Source organism: Nomia melanderi, chromosome 3, assembly GCF_051020985.1.
Source record: "Nomia melanderi isolate GNS246 chromosome 3, iyNomMela1, whole genome shotgun sequence".
In the NCBI taxonomy this organism is placed as follows: Eukaryota; Metazoa; Arthropoda; class Insecta; order Hymenoptera; family Halictidae; genus Nomia; species Nomia melanderi.
This window is the reverse complement of record NC_135001.1, coordinates 13,428,161-13,443,136: the sequence shown is the minus strand read 5'-3', so window position 1 is coordinate 13,443,136 and position 14,976 is coordinate 13,428,161. Positions and strand designations below refer to the sequence as shown.

The window sequence follows — 14,976 nt, the reverse complement described above, 5'->3', positions numbered from 1 at the left end:
AAAGTTATTAAAGAATAAGAAGCTCACAGATTCAACATTGTAAAAAAAATCAATTATAAACGCCAGTAAAAGAAATTTACAAACGTAACGTTTCAGGAAATTAACTAGACGTATGCACAACAGCTATAATATAAATACTTCGAATAACGAATAAATAATTCTTCGAATGAATTCTTGTTCCTGTAGGTTATTACTTATTAGTTAATTATCATCCGATTAAAATTTCCAATCCCGGTATCGTTCGATCGAATATTTCAAAAAAATGTTTTTAAGTGGTTATTATTAATAATTTTGAAATTTACAATATTTATCTATAATCATTAATGTACTTGAAGAAAGATTCTACAAATTTTAACACTAAATGCACCTATCATTGATTTAACACTAAAACTATCGAGCAGTTACATTGACTTTTTAAAATTCCTCTATAGAAACTCCAAGAGTGTATTTATTCAGAGTTTAATTGATCTTCAATGCAGTTTGCATATTGTTATATCAATTTTTTTAATAATTTTTCAGAGAAACATCTGTTATCTTTTTAATAATTACAAAAAGAGGAAATCAGGTTAAATGATATTGTACTGTTCTTTCAAATTTTTTCCAACGCCTAAAGCAAAGATTTTCAAAGTAGATGACAATAAGTTTAAAAATATGCTTTTTATGTTTATTAAGAGTGTTTTACTTATTAAAGATGTAAATAAAGAAATTGTGAAATACAGTTACATTGGCTTTACGCATGAGATACACAAAATTATTATCTATTCATCTTTCGGAGATGAATCTTGGCCAATAAAAGTTTAGGAATCATTGACTTAAACCATTCCTTTCAAATAGAAATCTTAAAATTTCCAAATTATCGCTTTTCTTGGTAACGAGACATCGCTTATTAATAGATACCCTGATCGTATGAACAGAATAAAATATTTCGGTTCTGTAGGCACGACTTCCGAGAACCATCACCGTCAAACTTTCCGGCGATAAATACACTGTCGGTCAAAAGTTTGCGACCAATATGTTGGTCAAAAGACAAACTTCCATTGTTTAAAAAGAACTTTTATTGGAGAATTTTTGTGTGTGATAAAGGAACATGGAGATATGTGTATTAGTCAAATATAAAGATATGTAATTTCTGTTCTTTTATTTTATATATTTCTAAGATACATAATTTTTAATTTGTGACGTTACATATCAAGTGGTTCCAAACTTTTGACAACAGCAGTGTATATTCTGCATGCATGTGAGTGTATTCTACGTTCTTCGATCTTCTGTCACAAACTCGTCGCACAATCGAGTTCCATTATACATACTTCCTCCTCTATTCACTGCCAATTGTAAAATTATAAAATCTTCTTTTCTCGTTCGGTATTTAAGCAGGAACTAGTCAATACTCAACTTCAGACATTTTAAAATTGAACGAAAGAATAAAATTTAAACTTCGGTAAGTTATTAAATCCGTAATTAGTTTGCACGTACCTTGGTTCTCAAGTTTTCGTTAAATTGAGCGTGTTGATCAATTTATCGAGCGTATTGTTCGATATCATTGAACAGTGTAATCGGTAGAATACGGACTTTTACGTATTTATAGGAAATTTGAAAGTGCAAAATTGCATAAAATGCACGTGATACGAAAAATATACTATAATATCTAGTGTTGTACTTCTTACAATATTTGCTAGGAAAAACTATTTTCTATCGTAACTCTTTTTATGGAATTATGTTCTTAAACGTTTGAATTTGCATAAAGATCCGCAGTCTAGTAATCAGTTTTACAATTTTAGAGTACTATTATTATACAGGGTGTTTATGAAATCATGGTACAACCGAAGGGAAAATATGCTATTTGAAAAATTAAATAGAAAGTAGAACATTTCTTTATGTAATACTTTATTCTATAGATAATCGCGTCTGAAAATTTGTCGAGCGCGTGTTATTCAACAGAAACCGAGTAATACGTCTATGCGTAACATACCATTTCCATTTCTTGTACAGTTAGTTACGAAAATTGCCGTACATGCACATTAGTATATTTCAGATATTTAAGGAAGTAAAATAATGAAAATAAGTAAAGAAAGTGAGGATACCTCTTCTATTTAACAGAACATATATATAAACCACAAATGCAAAATTATACTTTAATTTTAATATTAAATTTTATAATTTACAATTTTTACTGTGATGTTGTTAGGATTATATTACAGTACACAAAATTTGTTAGGACAATTATTGTAATTGCTACAGTAATAAGTTCTATTCACTGTGATATATTAATAGTAGATTTTCATGAAATCGTATTTCTGGTGTAGTTGCATTTTCTTAGAAAGGAATATGAAAAAACATCGTTATTTTATTAATCTGTATCTAATTTTAAAAGACAAATGAATGAATGTCTATAAAATATCAACACTAGATTTATGGACATTTACTATACAGTTTGTGCTATTATCCTTAGAAAAATTGATATTCGTTGATTTAGACCTTGGAAATTAGCGGTTTAAAAGTAGACATTTATCAAATAATGTTTATAAAATTCAATATCAGTCAAATTGACACGTTCCGTAAATCTAGTGTTAAAACGTTGCATTGTTTCCCTTTCGATTCTCAACAGCTGACAGGTGTAGGCACACCTACAGACTTTTGTGACTGACTGTAAATACCAAAGCATGCGTGTCAGACGAACTTTCAAAGTCGATTATCTCAAACACAGAATCTCCAATGATAAAATTCTATTTTACGTTTTCGATTAACTTTTCCAGAGAGATTCACCCTCGGCTGTACTATGATTTCGGAAACATCCTGTACCGTGCACACGTAGTAATGCATGATTTCAAACCACTGATAACGTACACATAGTATCAAATCAGTGTGAAAAAGGCTAAACAATTGCAAATTTCATAGGAAGTTACAATCAAAATAGAGTTACGAAACACGTGACATGTTTTTTAAAGTAACCATTGTGTACGATTTTCTTTTCCTTTTCGCTTACCAGTCAGGGGACAATATGAATGCAAATTTCAGCATTCTTGATTATAATGAGAGAATGTAACATCCACCTACAAGTCGTGTAAAAGCAGTGGTTAGGTAAATGGAAACTGATATCTGCTTGGTTATATATGTTCAAGAATTCATCGTCTATAAGAAACCACTGAACGTGCAAAGTATGACTTCTCATGGACTCATTTCAGGCTCGTCCGAGAGTCATTTATTAAATAATCGTACGTAATTCGAAGCCAATGTTTAGAGATAAATCATAATAAATGCACTCACACATGGAAGTATTTGATTGTTCGTTCGATGGTCAATAAATTTGTTTTTTTGGTGAAATAAAATTGGAATGGATCGGTTAAAGGTTACAACATGTTAGTTACTTAAATCTATCGCGTTAGATTGCTTGTAAATTAATAAACGAAATTAATTGTTTATATATTAATTGATCATTTAAAAAATGATATTCTTCGAATAATATTATGAAATCATTATGTGAGTTAAAATCACAGAGCGTCATCTAGTGTTTAGAGCAATTCATAAAATTGTTGCTGCACCGACGATCTTATGACTTCCGTGCAGTAATAAGGCACTAAACGCGACGACACGCTACTTTTACGAACACATGAACATTACCTTACGAAGGTATTTGAACACTTAAACTTGCAAATTAAACAAGTGTGTAGATACAAAAAGAAAGTGGAAAATAATATCTGAAATCAATGCTTTAAGCTTCGAAGATACTGCCGTGAGTAACATTTGGTAAGATAGCGTTTTATTTTTGAAACATGTCAAACACTTTAGCACGTTGTCTGCCGAACAAACACTCATTAAAACATGTAAATTGTCAGTTATATTTAGATCCAAAAACAACTTCGCAACAGAATTTTCAAACAATTAATACTTAACTAATTTATTTAAAATATTTTAACACTTATTTTTACACGTAACACGGTGAATAAAAACTTATTTATCTAGTCCATTATTCAAAATGCAGGCTCAGGTGAGAACACTTCCCTCGGTAAACATAAAAATTGACAGTAAATTTTTCTCTCTGAAAATCTTATAAACATAAATCTTTTTTGCGCCGTATCGCGATTCGGCTATCTGAATACGAGACATTACACTTACTTTCCTCTACAAAAATTGCGTCACTAACATTCGCGTTTCGCAGGTTCTTTGGGGAATTTTAATTTTTCGCATTCCGATCGGATAAGCATCTCATACAATTATGACGATTTTGAAGTAGTCGTCAGACTGCTTACAAATGCATTTACTTCGAAGTTTACTGGAATATCTCGGCTGTCAGTTTCGGAACATTGAGAAACGAATATTATGATATCTTTCACAGAATTCGTTTTATATCTCTATTATCGAGAGCTCTTCATCGATCAATTTGCAAAATTGATTCAACACGATCGTTCTTATTGAATCACTTTCAACGCCAATGACAGAATTATTGCTTAATTTGAACATATTTCAATTTCATAGCATAACCTGCCTCTTTCGCTTTAACCCCTTCTCCTATAATATCGTGTCAGACTTGTGATAAAAATTTTAAATCGAATTCGACGAATCTGAATATTTTCTATTTATTTTTAATATAAAGTAAATATTATTTGTTATTAGTAATGATGGAAATTATATTGTTCAGTAAATATTGAAAATGCATTATTTTCTTTTAATTCAAAAACGTATAGAAACTTTCTGGTACACCTAGTATATTTTGAGAAGAATCTTATCAAACCTCCACTTATTCAGACTATTAGACACCCAATTTAATTCGGCTATAATCTAATTATTAATGTCGTTAATAGTTAAAACGCCCAATATAATCGGGCTTAATCGGATAATCGAGATTCCACCGTCTTCTCGTTGCTCATTGTCAGCATCAGAGGTAACTCGTGCAATGGCACTGCGAAACTACAGCACCTCCGATTGTTTCCAATATATAAGCCGCTAAATGGCCAAATCAAGTGACTCCACAAAGCAGAAAGCAGAGTAAATTCGAAATGAACTCGAAAGTAAACAGTTTCACTTGAATACTATAACGAATATCCGAAGAAGCTGAAAATAATCTATTGTTACAATTTTTATACGGCTTACACATCAATCATATTAAACGATCGGTAGTTCTAGTGTAAAATTCTATTTGCATCTCAATTTCAATTGCATCAATCGAAATCAGCGTAAACATTTACAAAATAACATTGATAAAATTCAATATGTGTGAAACTGACGCGTTTCGTGAACCTAGTGTTAACCCCTTGTCTTATAACAACGTGTCAGACTCGTGGCGAAGATTTTCAATGTGATTTAACAAACATAAATATTACTCGATACATTGGAATTCAAAGTAACTATTATTCTTCTATAATCAATTATTATACTCATGGGCGAACATAAACATAAAATATGCTTACAATTTTTCCCTTGTTCCTCTACATTATTAATACAAAGCAGTTGTATCGATCAAAGTTAAAAAAGAAATCATAGGGCAAGAGGTTAAGGCAAGAGCTGCCATTGATTAGCGTACAATTTCCTACCGAATTTGACAAGGTACACGCAACCGGTTTTACGGCAAAGTACATCTGTGCAGCGGTTTCCAACCTTGACCCGTATTCAGTCGGCGTAAACCCAGGATCCACGGTGAATCGAACAAGTCGAAAACTGAAGGAGCGTGGAGGCGACTTTATCTTGTGCGCCAGGCTGCCACGGGGCCCGTTCGTGCCACCGACAGTTCTGCCGCGCGCTACGTGAAATGAAAAGAAATGAAGGACGTGTTCCGACGCCGAATTGTGTCGAGGATCCAAGATAGATATCTTTCCGAGCTGGTAAGTTGAACCAAAACGTGAGCCCGGTACGTTATGCACGGGCTATGAAAAATCCGGTGGATGGCGGCGACCATTCGACGGATGGGCCAACGATAAATTCAAAAACGGCGTGACGCACTTCCGTGAACCGGTCGAGGTTCTTGCCCTTTCCTCTTCTTCAATGACGGAATTTCAACGGATCATACAGTGAAATCATCACGCGAGAAGTGAAAAATTTGTACATAATATTATCAGATTTCAGATGTTTATGGAAATGTTAAAGCTCGCGACACTGAGGAAAGCGGTGGGGGTTAGTTCGTATGAACCATAACATATTCTTGTATGTTACTAAATTTTTAATAAGAAAAAATTAAGTAAGGAAACGGAAACCTTCTCAAATTTCTAAATAACATGTTCTTCTAAATTTATAAATTTCTAGCAATAAACAATGAAATGAGAGAATAGAAATGTTTTCAAATTTCTAAATAACACGTTTCTCTGTGTTTATAAATGACAAATATACAAATAACAATTCAATTAATGTAGTAAAGAGTATTCTTAAATATTCGCAGTTGTTTCAAGTGAAAGATTTGTTATTATCATTTCTTTTCTTTTAAACCCAGAGCTGTTAAAAATAAGATGACGAAAAGTAAAATCCTTTTCCAGACGACAGAAGTGAAAGAAAGTTGAAGTCAAACGCGAAACACGTTTTGCAAGCATTTTTGTGGACCTTGGTGCAAAACAAAATTGTTTATAAATTCTCCGCTGAGTGTGATAATAGAGACTGTGAAAGGTAAATATAGAAGTTCTGGTCAAGGATAGCGGTTAGAAAAGTAACAGTTGTAAGTGCTACTCATAAGCACAACCTGCAACTTGCCTATCATTATAACAGTAACTATTAACCTTAATGGTGGCCAAGCTGCACGAAAAATAACTGTTTTACAAAAGTCAGGACTTTTACCTTCATAGTATATTCCCAGCTCATTTCGAGATAACGGGCAAGTAGTGAAGGAAACACGAAACATCTTGTTTAACAGTACTTCAACCGTTCGAGCATGTAAATAAGTATCAAATGATAAATGACCAGTTCATTTGTCAAAATCACCAGCTCCGTGAGGCAAAATTCAGAAAATCAGAGAATCGATGAAATCGTGTAAGCACATAGATTTTTAAAATTCCTTTTGAAATTTGTGTTTAAAGAGATGTTGTAAAATTTATTATTACACGTGTAGCTTTTATATTAGGAATAATTGATATTAATATTATAATTTTCACATAAATAAAATTCAATGAGTAAAAGAATTTTATCATTGATAATTCATTATCTTATATTGTACGATCATATGTACTAATCATTATTATTACTAACATGATTATTTTTCAATTGAAAATTTTGTTATTATCATCACCATTATCATTAAACGATGTTTAATGTATTTACTGTCACTTCGAAGTATTCTTTAGTTCTTTTACTAACGAATTTTAATGGAAAAAATGTATTCCTGTAAGTTTACCACATATGTTTACCTTTATTCTACCAGAGTTCTACTTGTTTTTTCTTTATTTAGAATGTAACAAAGGCTGGCATACTTTTTTTTAAATTAATAATTTATTTGTTATCGATATATTAAATACTGATAAAATTGAATTCTGTAACTTCGTTAAAATATTGTATGAATTTGATTTGCGTTGTTGCAATAATTTAATTTTAGTCTGCGGAGTAAATCACATTGGTTCGTGAAGTCAATGATGTTTTATTTGAGTACCATAAAAAGTTTTATGGTGTTGCAATAGTTAGTTGTATTGAATGTAATTTTCATGGAATAGGACACAGCCGAATAAGGGAGTCAAAAGTGTCCTTGAACCAAATTAGACTTAGGATGAACCAGTCCATAGTTTACTAAGGAAAAATATTCTGTACCATATTTCAATCTTCTACTTTAACCAAGAGAGTAGTTACAGTAAAAATTAAAAATTTTTTCTATTTTCAATACTTAATCGTATGCAAAAACTTAGAACAGTATCTGATAAATTGTAACTATCAAAATACAATTAAAAGACTTTCAAACCTTTTGAACGTAAATGTTTAAAAAATTCAAAAATGTCATTTCCAATTTCTTTTGACTTTCGAATAATTGACTTTGAAATATATAACGCATTCTTCTATACATATTTATAAATCATATTATAGCATACATGGCAACACCATAATATTTCTGTTTCTAATCATTTAAGTATTTTTTTCAAACATTCAACTTGGTATAGATATTTAAGTCAGATAAGAATGAACGAATGTTTTTCACAATTTCTAACACAAATTTCGTCAAAACACACAACACGTGATTGCATTCGATTATTTTGCATTTACGTAACGCAGTTAGAAATTAAAAGGAAACGCAAGAAATTACGATATGAAGCGCAACACGAATAAACGATTTCGCATCTCAGCTTGCATCAAATTAATTTACATTCAGCTAATTGACTTCCATTTGTTGGCAAGGTATGAACGTACTAGGATAAACTACTTAACGTAATGTTTCTAACAAACTAATGCACTTGAACTACATTCAAATCCTTCGAGTTTATTATTAAATCCAGTTTTCCCACTTTCTTATTTCAGCCATATTTCAAGTGTAAATTAAATGCTTATAATGAGTTTTCGAATAAAATTGAATTCTGCCAAATGTCTCCCTTATCGACCTACTTAACTACTTGCGTCAACGACATTTTCATATTATACGATCGAATAACAGTCTCACTTTCATTTAGTCGACACTCAAACCTTTCTGGGGTTAAAGCAAAAGAGGAAAGTTCTACTGTAAAGTTGAAATATGTTGAAATTAACACTAAAACTATCGAGCAATTAAATTGATTTTCTGAAATTTCTCTATAGAAACTCCAGGAGGCGCATTCATTAAGACTTCAATTAATTTACAATTCAATTTGCGCGCTGCTACATCAATTTCTTTAATAATTTCTCACAGAAACATTTGTTGTCTTTTTAACAGTTGCGAAAAGAAGACATCAGGAATGGGTGATTTTGACCTGTCTAGCAGTTTTAGTGTTAAACAATAATTCTGTCATTAGTTTTGTACGGAGACTCAATGAGGATGATCGTATTGAACTAATTTTACAAATCGATCAACGAAGAGTTCTCGATAACAGTGATACGAAACGATTTCTGCAAAAGATATGACAATATTCGTCTCTGAGCGTTTCGAAACTGACATTCGAGATATTCCAGGAAACGATTTAGGTTTCTCGAATCAGCTTTAAAATTTTCATTACGAGCCTGACACGATATCAACGGGTTAATGATCCGACATGATCAGACGTGATGCAGGCCGACCGAACGCGCCGCAATAATATAAATAGCCGTATTGAGATTTAATGAGCCGCACACCCGGAAGTGATCCGCGACTGTCACGGAATTAAGCAATGCCCGGCGTAGAAAATAATTCCTCGCCGATTCGGTTCACCGGTGAGTGTCGAACGGAGGCTCGTCTCAAATTTCAAAAGCAATTTCCGCTTGGGTAAATAAAATTTTTTCTCTTGGAAATGATCGACCGTACGCTCTCGGCTGAGATCGCCGGCCACGCTCTCTTGGACAAGTACCTACAAGCGAGGCCTGCGAGCGTGAACACGTCAAGGTTTTGTCGAAGCAGCAATACCCGCCGCGTTGTGCAAATCGGCTCGCAATCGAACGGACCGACGCAGCGGCTCGCTGATTCTCGCTGATTTTCCCTGTCAACGCTATCGAAAACGAGAATGCTTTATGTAATATCGTCAACGACAAGCCCGAGTTCCTCTAACCCCAGGCAGATTACACGGTTTCTATCGGAATTAACGAAAGATATCGAAATATCGTGTTCTCCGTAGAACGGACAAGGAACTTACGTAACCGGTACAACTGAAGCGAATAAATCATTCAAACCGAGAAACGAGGCAATGAACTAAACTGTACAGTTATTCGTTGCGCTTTTCTGTGACACGGTTCTATAGTTCACATTTAATTACTAAAATTCAACCTTTAACACTAGAACTACCGTACCAGTGGAAATGACTGGTTCCGGTTCTTTTTATTTTCCAATTATTGGTATCTTCGAAGCATTGAATATTCGAAATGATTTTGACAGTACATAGTTTCACTCGAATACTATAATAAATGCCCAAAGAAACTGAAAATAATTTATTGACACAATTTTTATAGGGATTACATATCAATCGTATTAAATGCTCGGTAGTTCTAGTGTTAATAAACTCTTCGACAATTAAATCTCAATGCTCTCCACTCCACGCCACGGGGATGACTGAAAACTGCGTGAATTTATGGACATAAAGCGACTATGCCTAATGCTGTACCCCTACCTCGAGCCGAGCAATGCTCCCTTCAAATCAGGGAATTCTTTTTATCGCACCCTGTACTTTAGAATGCACGTTAATGAATAAATAACGAATAATCAAATTTGGGGGTTTTCTCCACAGATAGCCGCAGTGTGTGCCGTCTTGAGGCTTGTCTCTTGAACAACGCACAGTAAGTAGTATAAGCGCAAACAGGATAATTCTACATGAAAATATTTAGTCGAAAAGAAAGAATAAAACTATTTTGATTGGAGGCTTCGGTCTTGAGGAAATCAAGTTTGAAAGTTATACTGATACACGTAAATAAGCGATTGTATACACACTCTCGGATAATGTTCAACATTCATTTATTCAGAGATGAAGACTCGTATGACAGAACGTCGGTGTTTCTTTTTTAATTTATTTGTTCATGTACTCACATACGTATTATTACCTCCTCCCGATTACTCAATTCTGTCCAGTTCGGATTTACCCACGTTCAAGAATACTAAGAAAATGTTTTGAAAACCTCACCCTATATCACATAATAATCAATCACTTGAAACGATCTTCTAAGCCGTATAATTACATTGGCTAGATTCTGTTCAACTACCTTGAAACGGTTTTACGTTTCAATATTAATTCTTGTTGAATTATTCGTGCAAAGGTACGTTTACACAAAACGTGTCAATAACATTTTTAAACTTCCATGCAAACTTCTTACACAGATTATCACACTTAACTCTTGCATGTCAAATGGTCGACATTGACGATACTGCATCTAAACGTTTCGAACGTCATAGTAACTAATTAAATTCAACTTGTTCGAAATTCACGAATTGAAAAAAGATTGAAGACTTGTATAACTTGAAAAACATAATGATTAGAAAATAATTGTTAAAATAATAAATATAACAGTTCTCCATGCTGTTAAAAATAACGTGAAATTTTCATTTTTGTACATGTCGGTACAATTCATCTGACAGATGAGTTGAAGTGTAACATCAGAATTAGATCTGTATGAAATCGCAAATTATTACATACTGTTTCAATACTGGTTAATTGTAACTCACAAATTGAAATTTCTAATGATTAATTTATATTATGATTCAATTTATATAACATTGCTAATTATTATGTGTAATAACGTTGCATAAACGAAAATATACGTATTTAAATTTGTAAACACGTATATTAAACTTTAAATTTAGTAAACGTCCATATATACTTTTCATAAAGTTTTTATTAAAGTGTTAATGGTACAAATTATCAAAGAGAAATAGAAAAAAGTTCAGAGCGCAATAAAATTTACATTGAAGCTCATGTAACAATATTTCACATTAATTCGCATGATTATCACAAATAAAATAACTCTAACTATTTTATATCAAACCATTAAAATTCAAGATAGCTCTTTTTTATTCTACGTACTATTAATTGCGAATGAACGTTTCCTGCAGCTCGCTTTCTATTTTAAATAATTGATACTTACTATGTATTTCTTATTGCATACAAATAAGTCAATATAAAAAACCTTATATAACTTATTGAGGTAAGTGATAAATTAAAGAAGAAACAAAATTCGAGAAGGAAAGTGTTTCAAATAAAAGTTACATGACACGTATCTCTTAGCAGTATGCTTTTTGATTGGGCCGTACTTCTTAAAGCTGCGCTTATACATGCATTGTCGGATTTTTAATTGGAGCATTCCACTTTACGTGTCACATTGGAATTTCAAGGAGTGCCGAAATCTATGTCCCTAAGCGTATCGGATAAAAGATCTAGCTAATGGAACTTGCAAATATTTGCGAGTAAGAACAACACTATGCACATACTTTCTCATTCCTGTTACTAAAGTTTAGGATATTTATCTTATAAGTAAATAATTAACAATTTAATCGCATGTATAGTGAGAGACTAATATGTTGCGTTGTTTAGATGTATAAATATATAAATATCTAAATATCTAATAATTCCACCGTAAATTATATTTAAACTTACTTACACTTGTTACTTTTTTCAGCCAGGTAATCAGTAAGGGTACCATTTACATTTTTATAATACAGATTTGTCTGCTTAAGAAAACGTGAACGTTCTGCTTCAGGTTGGCACTGAAACTTAATATGCAAAAAAGACACGTCTCTCCGGCGGCAAACAGATTGCAGTTTCTAAGGTGCATGTCAAGGTCACACTCATTTTCTGACACTGCATATTTAAAGCGTGCGACTGTCAATCCGATTAACTGACTCTCGTCACAACGTCCGCACTGACCAAGCCCATTATTTCTTATTCGTCTTTGAAATGCCCAATTCAGGTATGAAAATCCCGAATGCAATAAACTACCTAATTATGAAGAAATGGCGTTTATAAAGTAAGAAAATGATTGTTTGAATGAGTTGAAGAACTACGAATTATATTATTCTTGTGAAGGATTATGTTAGGCTAATTGGTTGCGATAATTTTGTAAGTTAAATGTAACAAAGTATGCAATCATGGACGAATAAATATTTAGAAAATATTTACGTTTTCCGTGGATGATGGAGAGAGTTGTTTAACTTGTGTACTTTATAGTATATTCACTATTCTGGTATATAATTAAAATAAACGGAAAATCGCTAACCTTTCGAGGTCGAAGGCAAGGGAAATTGTTGGATGGTATATATTCACGTTATGAAATATGCACTTTACAGATTAGTGATTAAAAGTTTCTTGGGAAATAATTTAAAAATTTATATGGGACAACAGCTCTGATTTTCCCAGATATAAAAGTTAATTGTTCGAAAAATAGTAAATATTTCACCGATTATATTATGCAAGTAAATTGTGTACATTTTTAGTATTCATATTATATTGTATTATAAATTGCGAATTTGTAGGATCGAGTTCCTGCAAGCAGTTCGCCGTCGATTAATCGATGACGCGTGAATACACAGCAACACTGAAAAACATCGGGTCTACCTCGAAGGGCTTTTCTTTCATAAAACAGACCATAGATTTACGGAATGCGTCAATTTAACGCATATTCATTTTTATAAAGATTATTTGCTAAATGTTTAAGTCAATTTTAATTGGCGCAATACCAAGAGTATATATCTCAATTGTCTATCTTCTAATAACCAATTATCAAGATCTAAATGGATGACCATCAATTGTTCTAGGAACAATAGAACAAGCCGCACGATAAATCGTTTATCCGCAGAATAATTAGTCCATAGTTTCACACTAGATTTACGGACATTTACTGTACAGTTTGTTGTATCGTTGTTAGAAAAACTTATATTCGTCCATTTCAATTTTAGGATTTAACAAACCAAATTTAGGATTTAAAAGTAAAAAATTAGTATATGTATTAGCGTAACTGCATAAAAATTGACCCAAATATTCAGTAAATAACGTTTAACAAATTCAATATGTGTCAAATTGGGTTGTTTCGTAAATTTAGTGTTAAGATCTAAGTGATTTAAGGATTCCTAACATTTCTTCTTTTGCAATCAAAAAGAATTTCACAAATTTGAAATCTACGGATATAAATTACTATCATATAATTTAGGGTTGTCCGTGATATTAACAGTTTTATTATTTTTAGTGATCCTCGTCTCAATTTAGCATATAATGTTGCAATAATATCGCTCAATACTATTTTGAGGGATATTCATTATTCGACCCGATACAAGCCAAAAACAGGAAGCGGAACAACAGTCCTCGAAGTCTCTTTCTATTTTTAGACTAGTTAGTATTTACGATCCACTATCGTCCAAAACGATCTGGCTCTCTACTCCTTACAAATATTTATTCAAAGTTTCTCTTCTTTCAAAATAAATGAATATACATGACATTGAAACACAGTAATGAAATTATTAGTATTTTCTTCGACTAACTAATTAGGACTACAAGGAAGAGAATGAACCCTAACTATTTAAAAATTCACTATTCTAGTAACTAGAAAAGTAATTGTAAATGTTCTGGTTGCAAAGTACATACATATTTGTTCATTCATTTTAGTGGCAAAAATTGAATTAACATAATGATTACGTAATGATTAAACTTATTTATTTTCTATAAAATTGAAAACTATAGAAATTATAGACTACATACTACTAGCTATTAGGGACATTAGAAGATTTTCAAATCGTGACGTTTATTATTTCACCTTTAAAATAAGATAATACCTTTAAATATTATTTTTATAACTTATTCCAAGAAATAAAATATCAAAATTATACATACGACTTAAAATAAAATAAACAATTTACTATCTAGTGCTTGAAATGATAGTTTACTAATTACTAATCGTATTTTTATCAATTTTGAGTTTTGTATAGTTTATTAATTTGATTTTATGACTAAATTTTGGAAACTATACCATTGCATCATTCTCTTCTTATATGCACTTTTGAAAGTTAAACGATTAGACAATTTTGAAAGTTAGGAAGTTAGAAAAATTAAGTAGAAAATATAGAATAAAATTTTCTCACATAATACTCCAACATTGAGATAACTGTTTAAAAATTTGTCAGGCGTCCATATTGTTGTATGGGAATCAATGAATACGTCTGTCCGTGACTTACCATTTCTACTTATAAGTATCAATGTATACGCGATAGATTTTCGAAGTCTATTATCTCAGAAATGAAATTTTCTATAAAGAAACTTTGTTTATTTATTTTTACATATCGAAGCACATTTGATTTGGCTATACTGCGTTTCAGGAAACATTATATATGAATCAATCAATCACTATATCTTCTGTTGTTCAGAGTGTAAATAGAAAACGAGTATATACTGACGAACCTTAGCTCTTCGAAAAACAAGAGACTCGGATGGAAGTAAATTTTCTAGT

At 31.9% G+C, this 14,976-nt stretch overlaps 1 protein-coding gene across 10 annotated transcripts in view; it reads right to left on the bottom strand.

Annotated features, from left to right (window-relative positions):
- The window catches only part of sona (sol narae metalloprotease), a 115,047-nt gene that overhangs the window by 67,964 nt on the left and 32,107 nt on the right, over positions 1-14,976 (bottom strand). Inside the window, exon 1 of one of the 10 annotated variants that reach the window (XM_031990338.2) lies at positions 12,142-12,240. The exons of the other annotated variants lie outside the window; for them this stretch is intronic. The gene's annotated coding sequence lies outside the window, so the exon portion shown is untranslated. Of the gene's footprint in view, positions 1-12,141; positions 12,241-14,976 lie in introns of those variants that run through there. 10 annotated transcript variants of the gene reach the window in all.